A 23,751-nucleotide genomic window follows, 5' to 3' on the forward strand; every position below is an offset into this window, starting at 1 on the left:
TGATATACCCACTTATGACACCGATGAGTCCTTCCTAGATACCATGCTTTCCTTTAGACACTTACCACATACTTCTTCTCGCAAGGTGTCCCTAGAATGCTTCCCGCATTCACGTCATCCATGCATAAATGATGAGTCAATAATTAGTTATTTTTATATAATATTTAGTTTCGTTTTATTTAGATTTAAGTTTATTTTATTTAAATATTAATTCCTTTTTGAACTATTTTACTTCAATTGCATATTATTATATTTCATGAATGAATATTTGATAGATTGAGTCTTGGAGCAAAAGAAAGATGATTAGCAGCTGATTCGAGTGAAAAATACGAAGATTGAAGACGAAAATATCATCTCCCAAAGTCGAAGCTAGGCACGGCCGGTGCCACCAACCGGCACGGCCGTGCCACCCTCCAGGCCTCTTTTGCTGCTTTTGTTTCATGTACAAGCTACCTGTTTTGACCGAAAAGCCCGTGGTTTCTTGTGGAACATGCTACCGAATAGTTTCTTAGGTTTTAAGTCGACAATAAGACTATAAATAGAGTAGCCATCTATCATTAACATTCATCTTTTATTCTTGGAATTCAATAAGTGACAATTGTCTTTCTTAATAAAAGTTCTTTTCTTTTCCTTTACTTTCTTGTTATTTTACTTTTATGCTTTTCTTCTTCTTCTCTATGTCTACGATGAACATGAGAGAGTAGACTCTTCTTGTCTTGGGATTGTTGGATAAGTCTAATGACGTAATCCTAATCAAACCAAACCACAAACCCTAATTTTATATAAGTCTACTTTCTAATCTAATTTCACCGTTTTTATAATGAATTAACAATTACCGAACTAAGAAGTGAACGCGGAGGGTTTTGTAATTGTTAATTCATTATCTCAAATATCAATTCATATAGCGAATGCGGAGCTTTGATATTGGAACAAGTAAAATTAGACAAGGGTTGCGAAACACGAGAATAGTCTAGAAAACCTTGAGACACATAAAGTTTCGTTCTTCAAGGATTCTAATAACAATCAACCATGAGAATAGGCTTGATGGTAAAAGGAACACACTCACTGACTTTGAGAGAAGATTTGATACGCTAAAGAGAAACTTGTCTTTAGAAAGTAGATCAAATATAAAGTTAGAAGTCTAGGGTTTGTTTGTGAAGGATTCGTTATTATGATGAACCAATAATTCCAAGGCTCTTTTTATTATTATTTTCCTCCGTTAAAAATCAAACCTTTTCAACTGAATTCTCTTCTAATCATCTTCTAAAAGTTAGTTAAATTGAACAACTCCCGTCGGAACGATACTCTTTTTATTACTACACCGGTAAACCGTGCACTTGCGGTTTATCCCATCAAGTTTTTGGCGCCGTTGCCGGGGAGTTAACTAATTTGATTAACTTTTTCTTAGTGATTAGAATTTTTCTTTTTCTTTTTCTCTTTTATTTCTACTTCTTTCGTTACCGTTAACTTCTTGGGTTCTCAATTTTTTATGTGAAAAACTAGAAGTCTTGTTGAATTCGTTCCCGAGATCGAAAGGTTTTTACATAAGAGAAAGAGAGACGCACGAAATAATACCGCTATGGCTGAACGCACTCTCAAAGAGTATGCAACACCATCTACGGATGAGCCACAAGCTATTATTGTGTTCCCGACGGTTGAGGGTAACAACTTTGAAATCAAGCCTGCCTTACTTAACTTGGTGCAGCAAAATCAGTTTTCGGATCGCCCGCCGAGGATCCAAATCTACACATCTCTCGTTTTTCTAAGAATCGTTGGAAACTTGAAAGAGAAACAAGAAGCCGTAAGACTTCATCTTTTTCTCTTTTCCTTAAGGGATAGAGCTAGTGCTTGGTTCCATTCTCTAGAAGTTGGTTCTATCACTTCATGGGATCAAATGAGGCAAGCATTCCTTGCCCGATTCTTTCCCCTCTAAACTAAGAGACCAAATCACACGGTTCAATCAAAAGGATGGGGAATCTCTTTATGATGCATGGGAGCGTTTCAAGGAAATGCTTAGACTTTGTCCTCACCATGGTTTAGAGAAATGGCTCATAGTCCACACTTTTTATAATGGCTTATCATATACCACTAATATGACGGTTGATGCAAACGCAAGGTGGAGCTTTAATGAACAAGAATTATACAAAAGACATGCTTTGATTGAAGACATGGCTAAGAATCGGTAGAAAATGGACCTATGAGAGAGCCATCACCAATTCTTCACCCTTTAAAAAGAGGCAGGTATGTACAAAGTCTCTAACTATGATCATCTTGCTGCTAAGGTTGATGCACTAACCCAAAAATTTGAAAAACTATATGTTAGTGCTATCACAACCACTCCCGCATCTCCTTCTTGTGAAATCTGTGGTATATTTGGTCATATTGGTGTTGATTGCCCACTAGGTAGTGCTATTAATGGTGTTGAGCAAATGAACTATGCTCAATACAACCAAGGAATGGTGTTTATAAAAACTCTCAAAATTCCTATGGACAAGTAGCACCACCTAGCTATGCAAACAACCGTAAAGTCGCTCGTAAATCAAATTTGGAAATTTTAATGGAAAACTATATCATGAACCAATCTAAACGGCTTCAAGAGCTCAAAAACCAAACCGGATTTCCTGAATTATTCTCTTTCCAAACTCAATACCAAAGTAGATTCTGTTGCTACCCACACTAAAATGCTTGAGACCTAAATCTCCCAAGTGGCCCAACAAGTGGCCACCTCTTCTCAAACATCGGGGTCTTTCCCGGTCAAACCGAAGCCAACCCCAATGCCCATGTTAATGCTATTTCTTTTGAGGGTAGTAAGTTAGGAGAAACTATTGCTAAGGTTAAAAACATTGAGGGAGAAATTGTTAAGCTTTTAGGTGAGAAAACTGTGATAGAAGGTGAGAAACCGCTTGATAAAACCAAAGCTCCTTCCCCATTAAAACTTGCTAAGCTTAACTTGGAGGATCAATTTAATAAATTTGTTAACATACTTAGGAAGATTTGCATTAAAATTCCCTTTGTGGAAGCTTTGTCTTGGATGCCTCTATATGCTAAGTTTTTAAAGGAAATTTTTTCAAAGAAAAAGACTATAGAGCATAATGAGACAATAGCTTTGACTAGGGAAAGTAGTGCAATCATTCAGAAGGCACCTCAAAAACTTAGAGACCCCGGTAGTTTTGCCATCCCTTGTATGATTGGGAGTGAGACCATTGACAAAGCCTTGTGCGACTTAGGAGCTAGTGTTAGCTTGTTGCTATTGTTCCTCTTTAAGAGGATAGGGATAGGTGAATTGAAACCTACCGAGTTGGTCTTGAAGTTAGATGATCTTTCTACTATAAAACTAGTCGATTTGTTGAGGACATACCTGTTAAGATAGAAGGGATATACATCCCGGCTGATTTGTGGTAGTTGACATTGAAGAGGACGATGATGTCCCTATAATCCTAGGAAGACCTTTCCTCGCTACCGCGGGAACTATTGTTGATGTTAAAAATGGTAGGATTATTTTTCAAGTGAGTGATAAAATGGTAGGATTTGAGTTTGAAAATTTATGAAAGGTCCCGCTCTTTATTCTTGTTGCATGAATAAAGATCATGATGTGAAAGAACGCTTCATAGCGTACACAATATGATCTCTTTGATCCTTTCTAAGGACACTTTCTAACCGTCAAGCTAATGACTCTAAAAGAACGCTTTGTGGGAGACAACCTACGCATTTATCTCGCTTTAATTTTGTTTGTCTTTCATTGTTTTAAGTTGTTTTGTAGGTAATTGTCCAAGTATGATTCAAGAGAGATGAAAATTTTGCAGCCCCTAGGTCAAGAACCTTGGCACGGCCCGTGCTCCCAGATGGCACGGCCGTGCTCGATCGCCCAGCCCAAAATCCCCCAAAACACCGTAAGGTTGGCATGGCACGTGCCCCCGGCCTAGCATGGCCGTGCGCGACTCCCGCACCCCATATACACAAAAATTCTTCTTCTTCCTTCATTCTCCAACACAAACATCTCTCTACATTCAAACTTCTCTCTAAAACCTCCATAACCAACAACCTTCTAACCTTCATATCTCCCTCAAATCTCCACCAAATCACACAATTTCTTCACCCAATCAATTCTAAACATCATTCCAATCATAACCCTTCAATCAAAAACTGCTTTCATCCACCCAAACCAAAAAATCACCCAAATTCGTAACCCTCATTAACCTAACCCAAAAACAACAAATTCTTCATCAATATCCACAACTAAACTCATAAACCTTACTTTAACCTTAACCCCATAACTAAACCAACCTTTTCCACCAAAAATCTTTCCAAACCCTAACCTTCACCAAAACCACACAAAGTCAAAACAAGGTCAAGGTAAATGGCTTCAAGGAGAAGTGGAAAGGAAGTAGCAAGCTCTTCAGAGGACCACAAGCAAAGAAGAAAGCACCAAAGCAAAGAATCATGGCATCCTCTTCAAAGATAGCATGCAAAAGGATAGGTATAAAGCTCTTATCTCTAAACCTTTACATCCTTGTAGGTACCATGATTCTCATACTCGAATGTCTTAGAGATTAGGGATAATGCGTATGGGATGTTGAATAGATTAGGATGGGGTGAAATGCTTAGACCTATGAGGGGATTTGAGAACTTCACTTATGAGTTCTTGAATTCTATTAAATTTAAGGAAGATAGGTTGAATTTCGATAACCTCGATCATAGAGTCTCCTTCGGCTTTTGAATATTGATTACGAGATGTCCCTTGAACATTTTTGCAACGAAATGGGCTTCACAAATGCGGGGTTCATCCATGACTCTTGGAATCAAGCTCTAAAGCCGGAAGATTATGACCCCGCTAGCTTTTGGAAACGCATTACCGGTTTAAGACAATACGTTCCACGTTCCAACAAGGCTAGTAACATTCACAAACCCGTGCTTAGGTACCTTCAAAGGGTTTGGCTTGTACCATTTAGGGTAGGAAAGAGGTAGGAACATGTAGGACGGATGAAATCTTCATGCTTTGGGCAATGCTTAGTAATAACCTCGTGAATACTTGTTTTTACTTGCTTGATTACCTTGCCTCCGTAGGTGCTAAGTCCGATAATAGAGCCGAGATAGTGGTAGGTGGTGTCATTACCTTCATTGCTAGGAAGTTTATAAAGTGAGTGAGGACGAGGGCATAAATCCAATTGAGGGCAGCAACAGCCTTAACATAGAGACACCCATCTCTATGAACTTCATTAAGCATCGTCCACCTATGCAATATGCACTCAAGCTCAATGTACCTATTTTATTTCTACTTCCTAACCCATCTCGAACTAACACCGAGGTGGAGGAAAATTTGTTGTATGTTGATGATGACCAGGTACATGAAAAGCAAAATCTAGGTGAGGAGGAAGGTGCTAACTTGCACGATGATAAGGAGCACCATGACCAAGAAGCCTGGTGGGCTCAATGATAATGAAAGATGGGCATGGATGCAAATCGAGGTTGAGAGGATAAGCATCGAGCAACAAAGGCAATGTGTTGAAATATCCGGACTAAGAAATGATGTCCTAAGGGGAAACCGCATGACCGAGAGAACAATGAAATGCTCGAATGATGATGCAACACCTTCATCTCCAAGGTCCTCCTTATGGACCTCAATGAAAAATTGTGAGCTTTCCTCTTCCTCTCTTCCCTTATCTCTTCTCTCTTTCTCCTCCCACTTCTACTCCTTCTTCTTCTTCTTCTCTTTTCTTTTATTTCTCTTATTTTGAATCATTGAGGACAATGCTTCTCCTAAGTGTAGGGGAGCCTAATAAAGTGTCTTGAGTCGTAGTGTTCCAAACTCCCTTGAACTTTATTCTTTTGTTTTGTTTTATTGCGAAAGGCATGATTAAGCGGCTTGTTTTTATTGTAAATTATGACATAAATTTTTTGTTGTCTCTTCCAAATTGGTCGTTTCTTGTACATGAAAGTGATTTCTTGTGTTTTAATTGCTCTTGCTATACCCACATCATGTTTTATTGTGAAAATTCTCCAATGAGAAAAGCACTTAGAGCCTTAAAAGTCTTCGCAGTAAAAGTAGTATAAGTTTATGTGGGGAATAATGTGCTATAATGTGTTATAATGTGTTAAACCAAAATGGGGCGGAAGAAATATCACCAACACATGGAGGAAAGGATACCCCCTCGCCGACTTCCTACGTGTGGTGATGCTTCTCTAATAAACTCGAACGTAATTTCCATAAATCCCTCTAAAAAGAGGAAATAATTGATACATCATCAACACATGGAGGAAAGGATACCATCTCGCCGACTTCCTACGTGAAGATGATTAATCTGTAGCACTACTTATGGTGATCATGGAATCTAGGAGGAAAGGATACCTCCTCGCCGACTTCCTATGAGAATTGATATTCCCTAAGCAATATGCAAGCCCCCAAGTATTTAAATTGTCAAATTAAATTTAACTAATTCCCACCTCTCTTATATAAAATGAAGAAAGGACTTTTCTCGGTTACTTTAGTGTTAAGGTTATAACCTCGTTCCTCATAATATCTATCTTATACGGGAGCAAGAAAAGGGTTGGACTACACACACACACACACTCACTTGAGACTTGTTGTTGGGTTGAATAGGTTCACAAGGAATACTTAAAGTTGTGATTAGTGTACATTGAAATAAAGCCTTAGTGGAGACATAAGTTTTTAATTGAATTGTCATATGTTAATCTTTTGTTGTCGCTATGTTTATTCCTTTTGCTTGAGGACAAGCAAAGATTCAAGTGTGGGGGAGTTTGATGAGTCAATAATTAGCTATTTTTATATAATATTTAGTTTCATTTTATTTAGATTTAAGTTTATTTTATTTAAATTGAGTCTTGGAGCAAAAGAAAGAGCATTAGGAGCTGATTCGTATGAAAAATACGAAGATTGAAGACGAAAATATCATCTCCCCAAGTCGAAGCTTGCCACGCTCCGGGGCATCTTTTGCTGCTTTTGCTTCATGTACAAGCTACCCGTTTTGACCGAAAAGCCCGTGGTTTCTTGTGGAACATGCTACTGAATAGTTGCTTAGGTTTTAAGTCAACAATAAGACTATAAATAGAGTAGCCATCTATCATTAACATTCATCTTTTATTCTTGGAATTCAATAATTGACAATTGTCTTTCTTAATAAAAGTTCTTTTCTTTTCCTTTACTTTCTTGTTATTTTATTTTTATGCTTTTCTTCTTCTTCTCCATGTCTACGATGAACATGAGTGAGTAGACTCTTCTTGTCTTGGGATTGTTGGATAAGTCTAATGACGTAATCATAATCAAACCAAACCATAAACCCTAATTTTATATAAGTCTACTTTCTAATCTAATTTCATCGTTTTTATAATGAATTAACAATTACCGAACTAAGAAGCAAACGCGGAGGGTTTTGTAATTGTTAGTTCATCATCTCAAATATCAATTCATAAAGCGAACGCGGAGCTTTGATATTGGAACAAGTGAAATTAGACAAGGGTTGTGAAACATGAGAATAGTCTAGCAAACCTTGAGACACATAAAGTTTCGTTCTTCAAGGATTATAATAACAATCAACCATGAGAATAGTCTTGATTGTTAAAGGAACACACTCAACGACTTCGGGAGAAGCTTTGATACGCTAAACGTAAACTTGTCTTTAGAAAGTAGATCAAATATAAAGTTAGAAAATTAGGGTTTTTGTGAAGGATTCGTTATTATGATGAACCAATAATCCCAAGACTCTTATTATTATTATTTTCCTCCGTTAAAAATCAAACCTTTTCAACTTAATTCTCTTCTAATCATCTTCTAAAAGTAGTTAAATTGAACAACTCGATGTCGGAACAAAACTCTTTTTATTACTACATCGGTAAAACGTGCACTTGCGCTTATCCCATCAATAAACTACTTGGTGGTTTGGGGCTTACTTCCATCCATTTCCATTCTCGTCCGTAGTAGCAATCCCAATTAGGATCTCTTTTGAGACGGCTTCGACTTCCAAAAGTTCGGTCTAGTTGATAAAGCCACACTTTTGGTTTTCGTAACAACTTGTGTAAGAAAACTCATCGAATAAACTATATAACTCCGTAATACCTTACTACATTACGGACTTCTTCGTACTAGCTTCCGTAGACATAATCTTGAATAATTCCCGTAAATCTTTACGATTAATCCATAACACATCGATCTATTGTATTCCTACGTTTATTCTTGTCTTTAATATTCCATTAAAGGGTCCCGATAATATCCGTCCATTGGTCCCCTAGATTTTGGCAACTTACCACCCAATTATGTTTCGACTCGTTGAAGGTTATACCTCAAATCTTTCCATGATAGGATTTCCATTCGATTCTTTGCTAAGCTTCATTTTCTCATTACAAAACATCTAAATAACTTATTATAGATGCAGGGGGTCCAATTCAACCTTTACCGAGTACAAATCGTATGCTTATCCGCTTCTTGAACTTCGTGCTAATAAGAACACACACGAGTCTTACTCCAATACATAACAAATGTTACCACTAACATCTGCTCATCCATCTCGGTTCCTAGGTCGCATGCCGACTTCTCTTCTTAATTCTCAAATCTAGCACTTAATTCTCGAGGTTGATCCGATATGATTTAACTAATTTATGTTGTTCTCCCATTAACCACGTTAAGAAGTTAACTTCATATGCTCCTAAAGAATTTACTTATTCCTCACCCATCAAGACCTTGTTCGTTTCGAGCGTCCGAGTCTTTCATTTCTTACATATTCTACCGTTTCGGAGAGCCTACGGATTCCTTCAATCGTATGGTGACTTCCTCGATCCAAGTTTCTCTTTCTGGTCCCACAATCTTAAATCCTCATTCTCAACTTTTACTTACTTTACATCTTAGTTCGCTTCCCAACTACGGCTTACGTTAAAAACTTCGCATTGATCCTTAAACATTCCCGAGTCTCTTACTTTTCCACATGCGGAAATGTACCGTTCAACCACGTGTCCAACAATGTCGAGGTGCTTCGTCTTAATCTTAACATTTCCTCTCGCGTTCCGAAAAATTTTCATCTTCAATATCACAGCCTACGGGCCACCATTTGGTGTTGAGTACTTCCTTACTAAAACTCGTCTTAAGTTACGACATCCCGACTTGACGTCTTCACACGCTTCATTCCTCCTAGGTCCTATTCGGCTCTCGGACATTCGTCCTAACTCGTCATATACTAGACCGAGTTGATTAGGCTCAACTAGATGTGACATTTAGAATAAATATCCGGAACCCAATGGCCCCACTACGTTTATTGAATTCTAATGACCCAAGGCACAATCTAAATCAACCTCGCTCCGATTCCATTATATATTCATTTGGACAAAATTATATTGTAATTTTAATGTATCCGGTACTAAGTTAACGCACATGCTAAATATTCTAGATAAATTTAGTATGGGTGTTATAAATGGTATCGAGCAAACCTCTCCCGGTACGGTGTGGTTCGGGGATGAACCAAGCTGAAGCTTATGGGCATGTAACACCCACGGATGACGAGAGTAAGGGAGTGGTCGCCGGTGCACAAGGCACGACAATGAGCGGCTGCCGACGGCTTCTAGAGGAACCGAATCACATCGAAATGAGAGGGATCCCGATGCCGTGTAGGTATGGGACTACATGGTTGAAGGAAGGCTTATAAGAATTGTTTCGTACTACCTATATCAACAAGATGCATCTTATTTTTGGAAGTCCATTCCATAAGAACTTTACCGTTAAGCGTGCTTGACTTGGAGTAGTCTTTGGACGGGTGACCTACGGGAAGTTTCCGGTAAGCGTGCGAGTGAGGACAAAACACGCCGAAAAGACTTGCGTTGGTTTGTAAGGTCAGCCGACAATGCTTAAAAGTCATCCGGGATGTTACACATTATTTTACCGAGTTATCGGTGGATTGGAGTAGTTAATTAAAGACGGTGATTATTCGGTATTTTTAACGTATAAGTGAGTAGTAACTTTGGTGAATTAGTTGGTAAGAATATTGAGCCCATTAAGACAACTAGAGACTTAGCCCAATTATAAGGTGATATATAAACATACTCTTGTGAGAATTAGGTTAGCCCTTATCATTTATTTCACAAAGAAAAACATAAGAGGAAGAGAGAGAAAGTGAATCAAGGGGAGAAAAGAGGAGAAAAGAGGAGCTAGAAGGAGATATTTTGGTATTGAAGGCTAACAACTAAAGTGAAGCTAGGGTTTGGATTCTTCAAGACTAGAGGCAAGGGGGATGGTCTCTCTTCATTAATTAAGTCATAATCTCTTATTTTCAATTATGAGTTTAAGTGCTTTTGTGTTGATTGTGACTTTTATGAATTTTGAATGATGAAATTGGTGCTCCTAATTCAAGTGAATTTGTGGGTATGATAATCTTCATGAAATTGATGTGTTAAGAGCTTAAAACTCATGGTTGTTGTTGTTGATAAGTTATTTTGTTGATTTTTGCTTAAATGGATAAAAATGAAGTTGTTGTTGTTGTTTGTTGATGAAATTGTGAGATTATGCTTTGATTGATGTTATGTTATGTTGTTGATGATAAATTATGCCTTGGGTATTGCTAGTTGTGAAGTTATGGTTAATTTGTTGTTGATTTAATGAGTTTTAAATGAAAATGGGTCATAATGGTGAATTGTGATTCTTGATGATTTGAGGTGAATTGTTGATGTTGTTGTGTTAAGATATGATAGATGAACTTTTGTTTTTGATTATGAATTTTGGTTGTGAAAAGTTTTGGGAAGAAATTTGGGGTTTTGTATGAAAAACTAGTTTAAATGATTTTGAAAGATAAGTGAGTATAAGTGATTTTGAGTAAGCTGTTTTGGGATGGGATAAACATGAATTTTTCTGTAGAATGTGATAGAGCTATGTGTAAGGAACGTATAGCCGAAAACGGAGTCGAAATCGGATTAAAGGTTTGAATTTTACGCGCGAAATGGTGAAACGAGAAAATCGAAAAATATGTGTTGTCAAACGAGCATTACCGTGCGCCCTAGAGGCACGTACCATGCGTGTGGCTCGACATTGAGCTGCACGACCATGCGTCCCGCAGGCACGACCGTGTGTGCCGTCGTAACTTCCATTTTTGAGTTTTTGAGCCTTTTCCACCCTTTTCTCGTTTTGAATTGGCTTTTGGTGTAAAGAAGAAAGTTTTAGATAAAGGTGTTAGATTTCTCGTAACAGCCCGATTTTCGCGATTATTTTATTTTGATTGTTTTATGTGTGTTTAATTATGTTCGTGTGCATTTTCATGTGTTTGGGCATTTGAGGGGTAAAATAGTAATTTTGAGAGAATAGTGTTTTATCATTTTTAAGTTAGAAGCGTTTTATTAGTGGGTTGTCGGTATGTGAGAATTAATTAGAGCCGAGGTTGCTAATTAATTACCATTAGTGTGTTAATTCGTGGATTAGTGTATTTAGTGAGAGCCCATTTATTTTTAGTGGGTTAAGGCCCATTAAGGGAGAGGGAGTATATAAGCTAAGTCATTAGTGGCTAGGGTTAGAACTTTGATCATTTTTCACACAAACACAAGAGAAGAGAACTTGGGGTTAGAGAGAAGAACAAGAGAAAGGGGTTGGAGGCTAGAGCTAGAAGAGGATTTCATCTTTAGGAGCTAAATTGAAGCCTTGGTTAGAGACTCTTGGTGCTAGAGGTAAGAGGGTTAGGCTTCACTCATAATTTCATAATTTTTACTCTTTACCCATTTTTGTCAAATTGTTAAATTGAATCTATTTGCCGTGAATTCGTGCATGAATGTTGTTGTTATGTTTGAGAACGTGAATTACATGATACTTGTGGGATTGTATGTGAATTAACATGTTGAAATGCATAATTGTTGGTATATTGTGTTATGGTGAATAATGAAGTTGTTGTTGTGGAATTATGTAAGAATTCAAGTTCATTAGTTGCCGTTATTAATTTGGAACATGTGGTTGATGAATTGATGCATTGGGTATCATGAATTTGATGAATTGGTGATGAGAATTGTTGTTGTTGTTGAAAGTTGTGGAAGTTTGGTGAAGTGATGAATTTTGTTGTGTTGATGCTTTAATTTCAAAACTTGTGCATGTTTGAGTGTTTTGAAGTATATATATGACCTATAAACATCTTTTGGAACAAGTTTGGGCATTTAGAAAATCAAATTTGGGAATTTTGGGGTGAAGGGGATTGGAACCCGTAACAATTTTGACGAAGGCGAGACAAGACGCTTAAGCGTCTTTGCCGGCGTGCTCTAAGCGAGCAGCCTTCGGAGTTAGGACGCTTAAGCGTGCTCCAAGCGTGCTAAGTCCGAAGCTACCGGAACTTGGACGCTTAAGCGTGCGAGAGGACGCTTAAGCGTGCAGCTTCCAAATTTCGGCCACTTTCATTTCTTCGCTTCGTGCACTTGGGGGCCAATCCGAACTTTCTAAAATGTTTCTTTTGACTTGTTTAACCTCTCGTTTATGCACTTAATCCTACGAGAACATGGTTTGAATTGAACTGGACTTGATTTTGTGAATTTTCTATTAACTTTGGAAAAATGGTCAAAACGTTGATTTTTCCGAAAACTTATTTTTCTCTGGAAATTGAAGTGGGGTTAAGGTTGTATAATGTTTGTATGGTTTCTAAAAATGGTTGTGATTGGTTTCATCAAGTTTTAGCTTGTTTTGCTTTGATAATGATAATTTTTTTATGAAAATTGACAAAGAGAGACGAACTTTGAGTTTTTCATAATTTCGTCACATTTGGCCGATGAAACGCCAAGGTATCCTCTACTGCACTCATATGTGGCCTAGAGGTATGCTTAGTTCAGGCATTGAAACTTGTTTACTTGGTTTTGGTTCGGTGACTCAATTATTTCTAATGTTGTGATTTTGAGAGACGAACTTGATTGAAAATGACTCTAGGAGTTGATTGCCTTATGAATCCTTGTGGATAGTTGATATTATTATGTGAAGATGATTGGTGTATATATGTGACAACTATATGTTGGTTGAACTATGGATGATTGTTGGTGATTGTATATATGCCAAGTTGTGGTGAATTGTTGTCTAATACATATATACTAAATGTTGGTGATGGTGTGGTGATTTGTTTGTGTGAACATATGCATTTGTAGTCGAGTCATATGTTGATGCATTCATGACTGATGGTGGTGGATTTTATATCCAATTGAGGTGATTACGATGTTTTTGTTGCATCGGAGGTGACGACCTTGGAGGAGACTTGGTACCACATGCATCTAGATGAGTCTAGAGACATTGCGTACATTGTTGGTGAATTGAAATGCATTTGAGTTGTGCATGATGATTGAATTTGTTAATGGATAATTGATATGATTGAAATTGTGATTTGTGTGTGATACACTTGTTGATGTGAACTTGGAATGATGATATTGAATGCTTTGGAATGATATGAATGTTGTGAATACTTGTGAGTACATGTATGATTTGTTATTCATCGTTCTTGAATATATCTTTCATTCCCAATGTTCTTGTTAATTCTACTATGGATTATGATGATATAATGCTAACCCTCAGTGGTTTACCACCTACCTTTCCGTATGGACGGGTAGATGGAGTGCGGATGCTTAGACCGTGTGCTTGATGTTGCCGAGGAGCGGATTTCCTCTTTTTATGTGCAAGTGTCTAGATTAGGGCTCGATCTAGGGTAGTACTTGCATGCCGGATTCTCGTTTTGATTATGTAGTTTTAGAGTTGAGATATTGATTGTATCCGAGATCGAGAGATGTATTTTTTATCATGAGATTTGAAGATGTTTTTCATATGGTTTATATATATGTTCCGCCGCTATGTTATGAAACTTGATAATTTATACATGTATGTTTTGTTTTCGTTTTGATGACGTAGCATCTATTTCTAGGATATATTTGTATATTCGCGCATTTTACCGCTTATTAGAAGTAGGTGTTACAATTTCTAATGCCTTTGGTTTGGATTAAAAATGATTTTTAGATTTTGAGTTATGGTAAAAATACTACAAGTAGGTCTTGATGCAACTTTACGAAAATTCGGTATAACTATTTTTAATTAACCCAAAACTTATGGTTTAGTCCCAAACCTCAAAACTTGATTACTAGGAGTTTAATTAGGATGTGTAGAAGTAATTAACCTATGATTTGATGCATCGATTTAGTTTGTTTTGAAAATGAATTGGTTTTGCAAAATGTAGGAAAACGAGACGAACTTTGTGAAACTTTGGAATTAATCATAATTGGCCTATGATGCCTATATAAGCTACTTTGATCACATGTGATTAATTTATATGCTTGGTTGAGGTGTTTGGGTTAATTAAAGATGTTTTTCATATGGTTTATATATATGTTCCGCTGCTATGTTATGAAACTTGATTATTTATACATGTATGTTTTGTTTTCGTTTTGATGACGTAGCATCTATTTCTAGGATATATTTGTATATTCGCGCATTTTACCGCTTATTAGAAGTAGGGTGTTACAATTTCTAATGCCTTTGGTTTGGATTAAAAATGATTTTTAGATTTTGAGTTATGGTAAAAATACTACAAGTAGGTCTTGATGCAACTTTACGAAAATTCAGCATAACTATTTTTAATTAACCCAAAACTTATGGTTTAGTCCCAAACCTCAAAACTTGATTACTAGGAGTTTAATTAGGATGTGTAGAAGTAATTAACCTATGATTTGATGCATCGATTTGGTTTGTTTTGAAAATGAATTGGTTTTGCAAAATGTAGGAAAACGAAACGAACTTTGTGAAACTTTGGAATTAATCATAATTGGCCTATGATGCCTATATAAGCTACTTTGATCACATGTGATTAATTTATATGCTTGGTTGAGGTGTTTGATCACGTTTACCTTATTTGTTGAATTACTTTGAAAATGTAGAAAGTTGTAAAAATAGACAAACTTTGCTAGAAATGAGTTTTTGAGTTTCTAACCTTGTAAATGGTTTGTATTCATGCTTAGATAGTTGTTTGATGATGAATGGGTGTTAATATGACGAATCTCATAATATGGATATATATATATATATATATATATATATATATATATATAAGTGGGTGTATGTTAGCAACTCCTATAGGCATTTGCTAGAATACACCCACTTATTTTTTAGAAGGTGTGTTTTAGCAAGTTATAACTAAAAAGTAGTTAAATACACCTTAAGGTGTGGCTTGCTAAAACACTCCCACATAAAAACTAGTGGGTGTGTTCTAGCAAACCCCATATATATATATATATATATATATATATATATATATATATATATATATATATATATATATATATATATATATATATATATATATATATATATGGGGCTGCTAATTTACACCCATCTCAAAACACTAAGGTGCAAGATAGCAAGCTACATCCACCTAAAATTATCAAGGTGCAAGTTGGCAACCTACACCCACTTGATTATTTACACTCATTTTTATAACTTTTAACAAATAATTTACCCACACCTCACTAATTTACAATCACTTTCATCATTCCAAATATTGTTTCCTTAAAAGTTTGTCCCTATTCAATGTTTTATACCTTAAGCATGTCACTATCTTTTTTGTTTTTTTAAGGATCTTGCTGTTTTTTTAATGTCATATATAGTAGTGTATTATTTACATGTCTATCAAAACTTCGGTTGAATTTTTATATTGTTTTTGCTGCAAAAGCTTCAATCTTTTTTTTTTTTTTGCACAAGTTTATCAAAGAAACAAAAAGCTTCAGTAGCTTATTTAAGAAGAAAAAAAAAGCTTCAAGTAGCTTCTTTGAGAATGTACATCGCACAAATCAAAAGTGTAAAAATAGGAAACGGTAACACGTGTGTTTTCTTGTTTTTTTCTTAATTGAAATTGACAAAATTACCCTTCAATTTAAAATTGGTTTGAATAGTGAAAAATACACTCTTTGGTAAAATGAAAGTGGGTGTAGCTTGCTAACTTGCACCTCAATGTTTTGGGATGGGTGTAAATATATATATTGTAAAGCGACATAATAGCTCGCAAATAGTGATGTATTTCCATTGAAGAGGATAATCTTGAACAATTTAATAAAAAATTGAATGATGACAATCCCATAAATGACCATGATAGTGTTCTTGATGTCTCAAATATTGATGGCATCGATGACCACTTCATCTCACCTTTAGATATCTATTATCCTAAAAGTTTGGATATTCTTGATGCTACAATGAGACACGTTTTAATTAAAAAAGGACCTATTGGAGAATTGAATATTACATTTCCTATAGATAATCTTTCTAGGAATTTTTCATATTCTTACATTTCCATAGACAATGTTAAATTCTTGAGTTTTTTTAAAGCCGTAAATTTTATTCAAATGTTTCAATTGCTTATTCAATTCTCATAATTATGTCGTCGATCGCTGCATCCGCAAGAGATTTTTTATTTTTTTCAAGTTAAAATTGTTCAAAAACTACTTCAAATTGTCAATCTCACAAGAATAGTTATATGTTCTAGCCATTTTATGTATTGAGAAAGATATCATAGAACATATTGATGTAAAAACAATTGTTAATGATTTTTGGATCTAGAAATTCTTGAAGTTGTTTTGTACGAGGAATTGAATATTCTCGTAGGTATTGCTTTTCGTATGAAATCTGATATTTTTATTGGATTATTTAACGTAATAAAACGTATTATCTTCAAGTAAATGACATTTACACTTTAGGAATTCAATTTTTTTAAAATTTCTTGTTACTTAGGGCCCAAATTTTAGGTTTGTCTTAAGGCACCCAAATCTTAAAACACATGTTTGAGTACATATAATCACCAAACATTTCAAAATAAACCTCTATAAGTTCCCGGATCAAACATGTGGTATAATTCCGCATCGAAACCGGAAATTAGATGATAAAATGAAATTACAAAAAAAAATCTCCTAGAAGAAAACAATATCGAACTCGATGTTGACAATAGTTAACTCCAAGTGTAAGATCTCTGTCTCCTCTGTTTAAAGCCTCACTCTTGCTTAACATTTAAGACATTTGATCCACCACCTGGTGGTCTCGCAAGAAACCAACTAAACATTAGGAGGCATAATCAAATTACAAGAGATTGATCATATGATTACACAATCCAAAATTAAAGCGTAACATATTTAAAGAGATAAGATCAAAACATATAGCAAACCAAATATATATTTTTAGAAAAAAATAAATTTCGTACCTTGGATACAACATTGTATATTGCAGATTTCAGTACATCATTTCCAACAATCGACCTCAACTTTGACATGAAATCATCACGTGAAATCTTATTCGACCGCACAAGCACGACATGATACATTAGTGATATTTTACTATTTAAGAGATAGACATAAATTGGGCATCATTTGCATACCATCAACAACGCATATTGGGCGTCGATAAGAAACATAATATGGGAAGGAACCACGTTTCTCATGGAAGATAAAAGCACGGAAAAAGGAATGGGAAAAGGCCGCCGAGCGGAACTTGGAGTTCTTCGATGTTACCGTAGAGACGGCAATAGATTTTACCCGAGGCATACCACAAACCAAAATTGTTTGGATAAAGGCAATAAAGGAAAACAATATAGGATTAAAAACCAGAAGATAAATCTCAAAAGATGAATTCCCCAAAATATTGCACATGAATGTATTAAAACCGAGAAGATAAAAAATATTAGAACGGAAAGTTGTACGCTAAATAAATCATTGTTAGATTTTAAAAACGAGTTAAAAAAATTGGTGATAACATTGTTTTTTACATAGAAAACTAGAAAACCATAAGAAGCAAAACTCATGAAAAAGCTTACAAGGTCCACTATAGAATGCCGATACCCTTTTTTCTTACTCTCATTTAAACAAACATTTCTGTTCAAAAAAAAAAAAATCAAGTGTCATGATAAAGAAGATTTTTCCGTTGTTTAAAGAAATATCAATCATACAACTTAGCAACATATGCAAATGATTGTTTTGTCGAATTAGAGTAAAGTACTTAATAAGTTGAAAAGTGTTACATATCAATTGGTTTGTCAATGATTAACTCCTTCAAGCTTAAGTGATAATTACGTAATGCTAAAATGTAAAGCATGTTTTCATACAAAAGCATATATCTAACATTAACACACGACATAATTTTTTTTTCTAAAGGAACATTACATTACCATCAAAAACCAAAGGGGACTTGAAGCTAACAACAAATTCGGGATAGATATGTGTGTTCATATTCATGTTCCACACCACATAACACTTTGGGCATTGAATGTCATCCACCCCATTATCATATTCACAACTACTTGGACGAAGTTGTTTATTGCCAGACGAAGAAGCTCTATGTTCCCCATTATGACACGACATAGGAACATATGCTTAATTCCACTTCCGTCAACATCACAAGAAGGTGAACCGTGAACATTGGAAAACTAAATCCTTTGAGAAGTACAACAAAATAATCTATGATAGCATAATAATAATAATAATAATAATAATAATAATAATAATAATAATAATAATAATAATAATAATAATAATAATAATAATAATAATAATAATAATAATAATAATAATGTATGATGTTCAATGTTAATCATATGATAACTAACCGTACATAAGGGTGGGTAACAAAATTTCGCAAGATGAATACCAAAACCATATATGCATTTGGACGGAGATAATTTATAGTGACTAAGTCCATATTCCATCATTGTTGTCAATTCCTCTTTAGAACAAGCAAGCCGGGCATAGCGAACATTAGCTTCCCCTCGAACTCCTTTTGTGATATCAACCTGCTTTTGGAATAACCGTAGCCATGTTTGCATTGACTTTCCCGAGCCGGGATAAATCTCAACTATATCGTACTTGCTAATGCCCAAGGAACTCATTCCTTTAAGAAACATCTTACGTACATAATCCACATCCAATTTTTCATACAAAGATTCGTAATAATCATTTAAATCTATGTCCGGCTCTTTGTTAATATCTATAGCAAAATTTCGAATCCCCATTTTGTTAGTCGTAGCATGACCAACAACTTTTACATTCTTTGTTGCATCATCCTGACTCTCGGCTATACTTTCTTAACATGGATTCATCCACCCTATTTATTTCATTGGATATATGTAGTTTTGTCTCATATGGTTCTATCTTATTAGGACTTTCTTCACCCTCCTCGCTCCCTTATATTATTGGGTTCTACAAAGAGAACCAACAAAAAATTTAGGGAAAAAGAAGTTTCCTTCCTCATCAATCCAGGCAATTGGTTGCCGCAAACATGTTTTTAAATTCACATGATTCATATGCAAAAAATCTAGCACAACCTCTTGGCCATCTAACTCTACCTCTACAATCGCCTTCTTGATTTTGAAATATTTTTTAACGAAGTCAACAACATCCTCTCGGATAGTCAACCCATTCACCATTCTTATAGAACATCAAACGTTTTGGTATTCCACTTTTCTTATAGTTAAAATAATAATCGACCAATGACTTGGAAATATCAGACAAGAGTTCATTTGTTTAACAACCACACTTGTTGGAGCCGAAACTCCGGTCCGATGTTCAGCACATTGGGTATCCCTCTTTCGCTTTTGATTGAGTGCAACTTCACCCAATGACTTTGAGGGTTTCTCTTCCATTTTTACTACAAAACCTTTAGAAACGAGAATATTTGACGAGTCCCCGGATGTTCAAAACATTTAAGAATATTGAAATAGTATAAATTATCATGTGCTAACCATTATAATATAATGTTCATACAATAATAAAGATAAAGGGTGAGTCAATAAGGGCATTCCCTTGTGGGCAAAACAAGTAAATTTTAACAACCGCAAAGGTATTATTCCAACAAGACAAACATATCATAATGGAATATAACATTAAATCAGAGTTTAAAAGTTTCCTTAACATCATATTGTTGCATGTACTACAAATTTACCAGTATGCCAAATGTGGACATTCATGCTCAACAGTTCTACATAAGACAATCCAAGTAAACTCGTACTCGTAAAGTATATTGACGTGACCTTTAATGGCACCTAGTTTCCAACAAAACAGATCTATTTCTACAAATATTTATATGGTCCCCAAAAAGCCTTCAAAATAAATACTTAATAACCGATATGGTTTTCTTAAACCGATAAAGTTGTGTAGAAAAAGTTTCTAAAGAAAAACTAGTATGGGTTCTCAAGAAATCCATCATCATTTTCACCATCTAGCATCCATGAAAGGATTAGACATACCAATCAAACCAATATTTGAAAAATATTGAAGGTAAAGAATAAAAGCATAAAAACCATAGCTAAAACACGATTAAAACAAAACAAAAAAAACATAATAAATAAATTATGCTAAATTGACAATAGTAAAAAAATGATGCTTATCCAACACTCGAAAACCGTACATGCTATTCTCATAGCAAATGAATTCAACAATATAAAAGATTATAATTTTTTGTTTTTTTTTATAAAAATAAATCGTATTTAGCTTAATCAAAATTCAAAACCAACAAGGTCTTGCTTGCACCATACACCAATCCCAACTAAAGAAATTGTATCAATATTTTATTCAAATTTAAATAAATAATTAAACAAATCCACACCCCTTTGTGAATTTTTTTTAAGCTAAAATTTAAAGTTTAAATGAATCATTAAGAATTATTGACATCCCAACTATGTTGGCACCTAAGAAATCCAACAATCATCTACAACACCACGAACAAAAATCATTCAAAACCATCTGCAAGTTTTAATATAGTGACAGTAAAATCATCCCTAAGAAATGATGAAAAATAAAAACTTGATTCAAACATAAAGAACAAAAAAAACCTAACTTGATGCACTTAAATCAACCTATCAATTGCACGTTCAATAAAAAAAAACAAAGTTAATTACGGTAATTCAAATTCAAAATTAAAAAAAAATAATTAATATAAATAATAAAAAATAAAAAATTAAGTAAAAAAGACTAAGCTTTGAAATTATACCTAGATGCGTAAATACACACAATAGCAGAAAACCAAATAATATCAAAAGTAATTTGTTCTAACTTTGAAATTGTGCCTCTCATTAGGAGAGTAAGGGGTCCTTTTTATACTAATTCTAACCCAAAAACATAAAGTCTAAATTAACCCATTAGGGAATTGGGTATGTCAGGAATACGCCTGAAAATGTAAACATTAAAGATAGAGTTTTTCCCTATATGGAAATGCTATGATTTCTTTCTTGTTACGATCACTTCTAATTGGAATATAGTTTTTGCTGAGTAAGCATCTAGTCATTGTTCATTGTATTAGTTTTCTTTTTCAACAATTCACAAATCCATTTGATCTTTCTAGAAACCAAATTATTTTATTTCTAATTTGATTTTCATAGGTTTGTTAAATCATAAAAAATATTCTTTTAATGTGAATTATAAAAAAATTCTTTTAATGTGAAATCTTAGCATGGATATTTTTAAAAAATCAGATTTATTTCTTTAAAATAATATTAATGTTATGGTAGTAGATTTTTAAATAATATTGAAGGTGACATCAACGATTATCGTGTTAAAGATTTTATTATACTACTTGTTTTGATCGTGTATACTTGCTCACATTTTTTTGCGAACGGTGTAAATTAATTTAACAATAAGATCCACTAAAATATATCTTTAAATCCTTTTTTTTAAGGAATCTTTAAATCCTTTTAAAATTTACTACAATAAAAATTTATCATTATTTTAAAGTAATATTAATCTGAAAATTTTAACAAATAACCATAGATGAATTTTTGAATGAAATAAAATAATTTATGAATTAACAAACAATTCAAATATCAAATTAAAAATAAAAAAGTGTATTCTACAAAGATAAAAGAGATATGAAGATTGGGGAAGAAGAAAACTAATACTCTCTCCGTTCTTAAATACAAGTCATTGTACATCGATTATGAATAAATAAACTATTTGATATAGAAAAAGAGATGATTCATAATCTCAATAACTTAATATTGTATTAGTATTATTAATCATTCTTTTGCAAGTTTATTTTATTCATTAAAATATTCAATTATCAAAAAGGGAGAAAAATAGTAAGGCAAAAGACCTATTACATTATAGTTTGATGATAACAAACTTTTTTTCAAAAGATAAACTTATGATATTTTTTGTGTTATTGATTATTAATATAATGTGTTTGAACATATGATAGAAAGAATATTGACTATTATTATCAAGTGAGTAACAATATTATAAAATTGTTTAGCATTTTTTAGATAAAAATCATACATTTTTCATCTTTATCAAATTTTTTATGTGCCTCCCAAACCGATAGTTAATACCTGTCCTAACATTATAAATTTTAGGCTTAATTGCATGCTTGATCCATTATGTTTATTTTAGGTTTTAAGTTGGTCCTTTATGTTTTAAAAGTTTAATGTTGGTCCCCTACGTTTTAAAGGTTTCAAGTTGGTCCAAAATGTTACTCATGTTGGAATAAGTTAGTCCCTTCCACGACATGATATCGGGTTTAATAAAAAAAAATTAAAACTGATTTTCTAAATAAGTTAAATTCAATCACACATATTGTCAACCCGAATCTTTAAATGGTCGAGTGACGTAGGGACTAACTTATTCCAATGTGAGCATCGTTTTATACCAACTTGAAACTTTTAAAACATAAGGGACCAACTTGAAACCTAAAATAAAGATAAGGGACCTAACATGCAATTAAGCCTAAATTTTATGTATCATAATGGAAAATAGTATTGTTTGTGGAGATTGAACATAGCCCAAGTTGCTTGTTTCAATGAAACATGATAAGTTTGTGGTATGTTATTACCATCTTTTGCCTCACTCACACACACACACACACACACACACACATAAATATTAAGATTATGTAGATAAATCAATTCAAGTACTTCACCATATTAAACTTTTTTGAAATCTTCTCAAGCGTTGAAAATTGTTTAAAATATCAAATCCAAGGTTACTTAAAAATATACGCTAATCAAACACTTACCATATTACACCTATATGGAATTCCTAGTACTTTATTAAGTATTGTTATTCAAAATACTTCATTGCTTACATTTACATACTTATATATGTTTTGTAGCAAGTGTGAATTAGAAGTCCAACATTACTTAGAAAAGTGAAGGTTAATCACTATATACAAAAGAGGATCAAGAAACCTAATACCTTGACGTTTTGGGTTAAAGTATGGTGTCCAACTCACTTTTAAGGTTCCTCTAAGACGAATGTGGGTGATCTCCCGGGATCCCTTCATGACCCAACAACGGTATCGCAGTCGAGGTTTGACGAAGGGTTTGATAAACTCAGTGTTGAAAGTATTCCCAACCAAGGGTGTCTAGGTGCCGAGTCCCATTGATGTGGAACATGTCAACGATGGTACAAGTGCAAAAGTTTGTGGATGAAATTATTTTTCTTAAGGGATAAGCATGTTGAAGTGGTGGACACACACTTGATGTGGGAGATCGTTGTGTAAAAATTTTCAGTTAAAGGTCTCACATTGCTTAGAAAATTGGAGGTTGAGCAACTTATAAGTGAGAGGACCCATAAACCTAATGTCTTAGGGATTTTGGTAAAAGTGTGGTTTCCAACTCACTTATGTGGCTGTTACGAACCCAATTTTGGTGATCTTCCGGGCTCGCCTCGAGACCCAACAATATCTTATAAGTTATAAGTGTTTTTGTTGATATCAAAATATGTAAACATCTTTGAGTGTTATATTTAAATTTTTAGTAATTGAATGTAAATATGATTATTTGAAAAATCATTACCCTTATT

The 23,751-nt window shown here is 34.3% G+C and overlaps 1 non-coding gene and 1 pseudogene across 1 annotated transcript; both read right to left on the reverse strand.

Annotated features, from left to right (window-relative positions):
* Positions 1 to 19,601, reverse strand: part of LOC146899354 (putative inactive poly [ADP-ribose] polymerase SRO1) — a 32,116-nt pseudogene extending 12,515 nt beyond the window's left edge.
* LOC146899355 (small nucleolar RNA R71) lies at positions 1,932 to 2,038 on the reverse strand. The gene has a single exon (XR_015024278.1). It is a non-coding gene; the product is annotated as a small nucleolar RNA R71 (small nucleolar RNA).
* Positions 19,602 to 23,751: the final 4,150 nt, after the last annotated feature.

Source organism: Medicago sativa, chromosome 8 (genome assembly GCF_051527215.1).
Source record: "Medicago sativa cultivar Bolivia chromosome 8, Bolivia_mono, whole genome shotgun sequence".
Taxonomy (NCBI): Eukaryota; Viridiplantae; Streptophyta; class Magnoliopsida; order Fabales; family Fabaceae; genus Medicago; species Medicago sativa.